The sequence below is a fragment of the Malaya genurostris genome, chromosome 3 (genome assembly GCF_030247185.1).
Source record: "Malaya genurostris strain Urasoe2022 chromosome 3, Malgen_1.1, whole genome shotgun sequence".
Taxonomy (NCBI): Eukaryota; Metazoa; Arthropoda; class Insecta; order Diptera; family Culicidae; genus Malaya; species Malaya genurostris.
Genome location: NC_080572.1, coordinates 19,342,876 through 19,351,720, shown reverse-complemented (window position 1 = coordinate 19,351,720; position 8,845 = coordinate 19,342,876).

Sequence of the window (8,845 nt, the reverse complement as noted above, 5' to 3'; positions counted from 1 at the left end):
GACTAATCCACGTGAAATGAATGCTCAAAATTAATTTAAGTAGAGTGATTTCTCATTATTTAAAATTCATATATCATGATAATTGTTATATCACAATCGAGGTTTAATTCCTATATTGTTTTCTTCGAGTTTATAATAGTGCATAGAACAAAAAGGACTATTCTGCCTTTCATTATTTTCGTCAAAAAGTAGTTTTAAAAAAAGTAATATCCTGGTTTTATTTATGTTTTATACACCTCTTGCGACTCCATAGTGTGATCACCATCTTCAAGCCAACAAAAGTTTTTTATGTTGCATTTCCGTTATCATTACATTGGGAAAACCTACCGATAGCTATCTGAATCAATGCAGAAATTGTATGTTATAATCTTATAATATCTAATTTATTGCTACATCAATTCACCATAACGATTTAGATATACGCTTACGTATTTATAATGGTTTCGCAACCTTTTTTCAACTAGTAGCTAAAATCGTAGCTGTGATTAAAGATATGTTAGAATCAAGTAACGATAACTAGTTCAATGTTTATGTTATAAAGAAACACTGCGTAACCTTGTTTTAACCAGCATAACATAAAGAAACATGTTCGTGCTGTTGTTGCAACATAGTTGGGCTAAGTGGTATCAGAACTAGTTACGGGCTGCTGAATTGGAGTCAAATAAACTTATTTTCAACTAGTAGCTAGAAGCATAGTTGTTATTGAAGATATGTTTTTTTAAATAACCATTTATTGAAATATGAGTTAAAATTAAATTATTAAGATTTAAATTGGGTGTTCAGCAACAAGTGGTGACTTTTCAGCCCTATTATATATATGATTTGGTTATTACCATGAGGACATTATTTGCTTCCGCAACTCAGAGATTTTTGTGTAGGGAAAATTCTAAATCTACTTGTATTGTGTAATATTGAAGATATGTTTGGATTAAGTAACGAGAGCTTATAATTTATAATCAATTCAATATGACAAAAAGATGTGGTGATTTGATACCTAAATAACTATTTCGTAGCTAGTTATGTTATGAAGAAACATTGCTGTCACCTTGTTTTAACCAGTGTAACATAAAAAACATATTCGTGCTCTTGTTGCAACATAGTTTGGACTTCAGAACAAATTGGCTCAAATGGCACGTTCCCCTTGATATTTGGAACAGTACAAAACTGCACATAATCAATGCAGGAATTTGTCCAATTTTTGCGAGATCTGGAAGATAGAAGTTTACTCTCTCACAAACTCACAAATAGACGAACGATAAATACAATATTTCGAATTATCATTTATTCATGTATATAAGGTTTTTTCATAATTCATACTCGAGAAATGAGAAGTTGTTTTGTAAATCAAATTTAACATTTATTGATTATAAATTATGTTTGTTATGATTTTGTAAACATCAATTTAATACTTGTTTAAGTGACATAGTAATTTCTTTGAGTTCGACAATTGTTTTTCCGTTGTTTTCATTGCTGCATTTGTAATGTGACGAATGTATGAGTTTCACAATTGATTTTCCAAGTTCATATAAACGTTTGGAAAAACATATATATCTAAATAGAACTCATATACACTGAGGTCTTTTTTATGCGGTTTTTATTTACGCGGATTTTCAGAGCTATGCGGTTTTTTATGCATAGTTTCAGAGTTATGCGGTTTTTTTATGCGGTATGTAAATTTGCATAAAAAAGACTTCAGTGTAGTTGCATATTCAATTTCTCTCAAGCTATATCACTGATTGTCGAACATACGAGATTTGTCATAATAATAACACGAGTTACACAGTAAATCATTATAACAACGGAAGAACTTAAAGATATGTTGCATAACACTGACAAATTGCGCCTTTTCAATAACACAACAGTTACCAGAATAACAAGAATAGTAATATAAATTAATGGCGTTTTCGTTTTTAATTTGCACGAAAACGACATAACTTGGTAAGTTGCACAATCAGTATGGAAACACGTGACAGAAACTTAATGTGCTACTTGTATGGGGAGTTGGAGGTTTTATTAAATGTGCATTTTGGCACCTGCAGATCGTGTTTTGTGTTGTTTTCTCACCTCACCCTCTCCACAATTTCCTTCCATTTTCCGTTTCCAATCCCCTCATAAGGAAAATGATATGAAGCCACGGTATGGTATTTATATCCTAATAATTAGGGGTACGTGCCACTTGCAGAGATGTCCATCTCCTCTGTGTGACGAAGAGCAAGCAAAATTTCTCCCCTTCGCACTGACAACTTCAACGAGAGCTCTTCTCTTTCACATATATACACCACTGCTGTATAAAGTGTGCACGCATCATGAGTGCGTTTATTTATTTCCTTTTACCTCCTCCACTGAATCGCACCTAAGTGCTAGAGTGTTAGCTAATAAATTCTCTGAGGTGGATGCAGATACTTTCACAGAGGTTTGCATGCCGGTGAGCACTCTGCTGTATGGTTTGCGTAGAAGAAGCGTGGACACGGAAAATCAGCAAAATAAAACAATTTATCGTAAAATTTTTCGGTTTTCCTTGCAAATTTTTCATAGCAAGGCTAGATCTACTCTCTATTAATTGAAGTTCACAGAAGTGTTCGCTCACCATCACGCGCCAGTGGTCACTTGGGTGTATTTAGACGAGATCGCGTGAGAGCGATTCATGCGAAGAGAATGTGTTTCACTCGCGCCAGCTGCTTTAACCACAAGCACACACTCAAATGCTGTCTATTCGACACTGAGAAATGCGCTTTCCTCTTTGTGCGATGCTTCGTTTTTTGCATCCTCGGTGTGGGCAAGAATCTGACGCCAGCGTGTATCACTCTGGTGAAATGCTATCTCTGGCCACTTGTGCCAATTAGTTCCTGATTCTGAAATTCAATTGAACTCAACAATGAAAATATTAAACGTCGAATTCGGATGAAATTGAGAAATTTCCGTATGGGACCACAGCACCTTTCATTTGAATCTAATGACTATCGATTTGTGTAGTTTTGAGACCAGTCGGATCCGGATGAAATTCTGGAATTCCGTATGGGACCGTGATGCCTTTCATTTGAATCTAAGTTCGTGGAAATCGGTCAAAGCATCGCTGAGAAAAGTGAGTGAGATCCATTTTGGTATATATGACCACTATGCTTCCGGAACCGGATACCGGGAACCAGGATAGCCGAAATCGGTTTGTTTAGTTGCCTACTGATAATGACTATCGATTTGTGTAGTTTTGAGAGCAGTTTAGAATTTTTTTTACAGTTTAGTATTTTTTTTCGTATTTCGCCGGTTTAAGTGACGGTATACAATATTGAACACACTTTACCCTATAACTCCGGAACTGGAAGTCAAATCTAAATGAAATTCTGGTATTTCGTATGGCACCAGGAAACATTTCATTTGAATCTAAGTTAGTCAAAATCGGTTCATCTCTATCTATGTGTGTGTATGTGTCAAATAATCTCCGAGAAAATCTAGTGAGATTATTTGACACATACACACACATACATACATACACACAGACATTTCTCAGCTCGATGAACTGAGTCGAATGGTGTATTTTTACTAGTCGTTTTTTCAAGCTGGCCTTACAAGCCAGTTGTCGTATGTTCGAGCCCCGAACTGGAAGGATTCTTAGTGTCAGTAGGATCCATAGTACTAGCCATGCAATGAAACTGTACACTAAGAATCGACTGCGAAGTCTGTTGAAACAGAAAGGCCAAATTCCACAAAAGGAATGTAATGCCAAGACTTTGCTTTGCTTTTTCAAGTGATTGCATAACCTTTCTATACGAGAAAGGCCGAAACTGAGTTCGAGTTCTCATCTGATCTGGCACAGTGGCAAATTGTTTACGATTTAGGACACATCCGGAGTTTTACCCTGCGCATCCAAATTGATTTTCATATTGAAGTATCAATTATATATATTATACAATTCCACAAAACATGAAACTAAGTCTATATCATGGTTGAACCTAAACGAGATGCAATAATATTCGCTTTGGTTATCAACAAGGTGCACAGTAACGAGTATGATAACGTTGAATACTAAATCCTTGTATGCATGGTCGACATGGTTCCATAGAAGAGCATATGCATGACTTTCCCCCGCAGGTTAAATAGCATTACATTCGAGAAGACATGTCGCAGTTCGGAAAAAAATTTTACGTCGAAAGAGAAGTGTGTCGGGATATTTTCTTTGTTATCCGGAATAACGTACTGGTGCTTTATATGCGACTACATAAGGGGATTTCATCTTACGTGACATTTGAATAGATAATATTCAAATATCCTTGTAAATCGCAGGTAATTCAAGAAAAGCCGCTAACTACATGTCAATTCTATGAGAAATCTTGTAACTAGTAACATCTTGAACCAAGGCATGGCCTTGAATTCAGCATCGGTAACTAGTAAACTCAGTTCTTCTAATCAAACAAACGTAAATAATTAAGCGACCGAGTATAGCCTATTGTAAATAAATACATAGCCGTTACAATTACCACCGATTCCAACACCATTTCAACATTCAAAAATTACAAAAAAAAATATTTTTTCATCCCTCCTAGTGGTGTAATGATGCCTTTATCATATTATATATTTTCTTCTATATATTAGCAAAAATCCCCAGAAATACTACCATTAAAAAAGGTTTCGAAAAGTATTTTGAATTTTTTTATTCAACCATATACTAATATAATCTAAAAAATTTTTACGATTGTCTATGACGATTTGAATTTTGGAAAAAATTTGCCGGAAGTCGGACTTGGATGAAAATCAGGAAATCATTTATGGGACTATCGATGGATTATTTAATTACAGACTCTCATGGTCTGCCAACTAGAGGAATTCACTAGCCAATATAAAGAGGCAGCTTATAAAAAAAAATTCTTGAAATTGACATTTATTGACTATGCACTCTACCTCCGGGTTTGATCCGAATGAATGTTGAAAAATTAATATGGAATCGTAAGACCTTTTGTTTGAATCTAAGTTTGTAAAAATCGGTTCAGCCATCTCCGAGAAAAGTGAGTAAAAGTGTCACACACACATACATATATACACACCGACAAAACTATCGCTTGAACCTTGAATAATAATCAGAAAATTTATATGCACACGAGCTGCTAGAACGCTTCGTGAGCTGCTTAAGCCAAATCAATCTCTTTTATTCGCCCTTTGGGTAGGTTGGGCTGTATGCGGTATCGGAACCAGGAGAGTACTTCTGTAAACGGAATCCGGGACCGGTATAGCCGAAATTGGCTCGTGGCCGTCAACTACCATGACCTTTAAATTGGAATAGTTTTGAGTCAAATTCAGATGATTCTAAACGATTTTGCATCATCATTATTCAGATGATTCTTGAATGACGGTTTTAAATTTTAAACACTAATCATCCGAGAACACTGAAACCGAAAATCGGACTTGGATCAAATCCAGGAACTTTGTATAGGACCACAAGACTTTACATTTGAATCTAAGTTTGTTGAAAATCGGTTGGGACATCTCCGGGAACAGAGTCCGGGTATAGCCTAAGTCGGTTCGCACGGCTAACAACTAACATGACTTTCTAAGTATAATAGCTTGGAGAAATTTATTTTACGTTTTTTGCATCGCTAGTTTTGTGAAATTAGCTCATATTTATATCCCCTTTCATATAGGCAAACTATTACATTTGCCGTTTTTTTACTCTTTACCCTGAAATTCCGGAACTGGAAGACCGATCGATATGAAACTCAAAACAATCGATGGGGCAATAATGTCTTTCATTTGACACTAAGTTTATGTTCAGTTAGGCCATCTCAGTGAAAAGTGAGTGCACATTCTGTGAAATTTTTTGCACATTTTTCATTGTAATACCGGAACCAAAAGTCATATCCATATGGAAACGTCAGTTCAGTACAATTTTTTGTCATGGATCGCCTCACACCGAAACAACGCGCTGAAATAGTGACACTATACATCGAAAACAGTCGTTTCATTATATTAACTCAACGTGCATATCGGAAAAAAATCGCGGCGACATTGACTGGCCACCCAGATTATCTTATTTAACCTCCTCGGACTTATTTTGTGTGGTTATCTGAAAAGCAAGGTTTACTCCAACCTGCCCCAAGCTATTGGCGAGCTCAAGCAAACATATGTGCTGAAATCGACGTTATAGCCACATAATTGATATTGTTTTGCCACTTAATTGATATTGTTTTCAAAACTAGTCCAAGAAAATAAAACTGAATGAAAATACATCACATCATGTTATTCAATGTTGACATACCGACATAAAAGATGGAGCACCCTGTATATTGTTCTTTATTTTTATCGCGTTAGTCGCCGATTTGATAGGTCAACGGTCTCTTGCTGAGGTATAAAAGCGAACTGAGCAGAATTTATTGATCATGGTTTTGGAGTACTTGTTAGATTGATGCAACAAGTTCCAGTTGTCAATAAAAGATCAACAAACATTCAACTGTTCTTGGTGCCCTTCTGAAATCCAGTAAATAATGAAATGACACGTCGAAGAGCATCATGACCTTGAAATGTGATATGTACACTAATACAACCGACGAAGACTCAAATGCTCAAACTTACGTTTTAATTGATTTTACATTGACCTATTGGGAATTCAATGGAGCTTCTGTTTTTCGAGATTCGGAAAGGAAAATCAATCAACTAAATTTTTAATATTCTTTAAACCGTTCTTGAAAAAAAAATATTAAAGTTCCCTTAAATCCCACTACGAATAATTTTACCTATTTCGTTGTAATACTAACGTAATGGTGACAGGCAGATACAAGGTGAGATGAAAAAACTGCAACCAACTTCAGACTGCTGTCATTTCTAAACCGCTCGTCCCACAGCTGTCAGATTTATTCTAGTGACAGCTCATTATATTATTTACAAGCGCACAAAAGCATTTTGTTGGGAATTTTTCAGAAAAAAAGTTATTTGTGATGGAATTCAAGTGTGATAGTGTGATTGCTTTGCATTTGGCTGGAAAACCACAAGTGGCTATCGTTAGAGCCCTCCAGCATTTAAAAGTGAATAAATCTTTTGTGTCTCGTACCATCGCTCATTACCGTGATACTGGTAGCGTAGCCCGACGTCAAGGAAGTGGACGAAAAAAAACAGCAACATCGGCAGAAATGGTTCGAAAAGTGAAGAAGCGAATTGAACGAAATCCGCGTCGCAGTGGCCGAAAAATGGCTCGTGAGCTGAACATATCGCAATATGCCATTCGGCAAATATTGAAAAATGAGCTTGGACTAAAGCCATTGAAGTTCCAAAAAGTGCAAGATCTTACTGATGCGCAAAAAAAAGTTAGACTCGAAAAAGCTAAAGAGTTGCTTCGCTTGGCCGAAAGTGGTGAACTGCCGAATTTGGTTTTCTCCGATGAGAAACCATTCGTTATCCAGCAGTTTGTAAACAAACAAAATGATCGTGTTTACTTGCCAGAGAGGTCAGCTGAAAATTTGCAACTTCGGTTGGCCACCAGAACTCAAAAGCCGGCCATGGTGATGGTGTGGGCCGCCATAACAGCCGATGGTCGCTCGCCGCTCGTATTCATCGACCGTGGGGTCAAAATAAATGCGCAAATCTATCGCGAAAATATTTTGGAGGGAGTTCTGAAGCCCTGGGCACGCAAACATTTCGGCCGCAGACCTTGGACATTCCAACAGGACTCAGCACCATCGCACTCAGCACGCGCCACCCAAGAATGGTTAAGAAATGAGGTTCCTCGCTTCATTTCCACCGCACAATGGCCACCAAAATCTCCGGATGCCAATCCGTTGGACTATTGTGCCTGGGGTATTTTGGAAAGCAAGGTTGGCACTAAAAAATACCAAAGTGTCGATCATCTCAAGCAAGCGCTTCGCCGAGAATGGGACAAAATACCGCAGAGCCACTTTCGGGCAGCGTGTGATGGTTTCATTGGCCGTTTGAAGGCCATAGTTCGTGCCAAAGGTGGCCAATTCGAACAAATCTAAACCGATTCTCAAATTTGATGTTATTTCCGACATTTTTTGCTTTCATTCAATAAAATTTAAAAAAAAATGAAAAAATTATGGCGTTTTACTTTGTTGCAGTTTTTTCATCTCACCTTGTACAAGTATTTCGAATGCTATTTGCACTCATCCTCAGTGTATCAGTTCAGAAGTCTGTTTGAAAAATTTGCTGTGCTGTTTCTTTTATAGTAGGGTAAGTAGATTAATTCAGGGAACTTAGTTACTGACAGGTGTGATATTCTCCTTTCCGCAGATATCCACTTATATTCTATACACTCGTTCGCGGCCTCTGACACAACGCATGCCACCGTCATTCCGCACTCACTCACTGCTACACGCTCACCCAATCATACTCAATGTGGATATCACATAATTCAGCATACCACATCCTCCCCATCAACAACAGTAATAATAAATATCAGTTATTAACAATTGTAATTACCGAGATATATTTGTAGTCTACCTACAGGGACCTAAGCGTGGTTTTGATTGAGGCTAACCGCGGTTATCTGTCTTTTAAGCTGTCAATGCTAGTCTTCAACATCTGCCTCCATTTATACTTCAATCCTTCAACCCCTTTCTACTTTACCAGAAAAAAACAATCCAAAAGTTTATGTAGAAAACTCGACACCCAAATTATATTTATTCTTGCGTAGGCCCTCTGTAATAAATTGCAAACTCTTCATATGAAAAAAATAATCTGCGATCTGTGGCACTCTATAACGCTAGACACTCACATAACTGAACACTAGCACGGCCATCCTTCAAAAACCAAATCACTCACGCACAAAATGCCTCTATTGCCATATTCTAATCAATTTATAAATTTTACGTGTATGTAACGTATACGGAAGCAGTTTATACTACTTTCT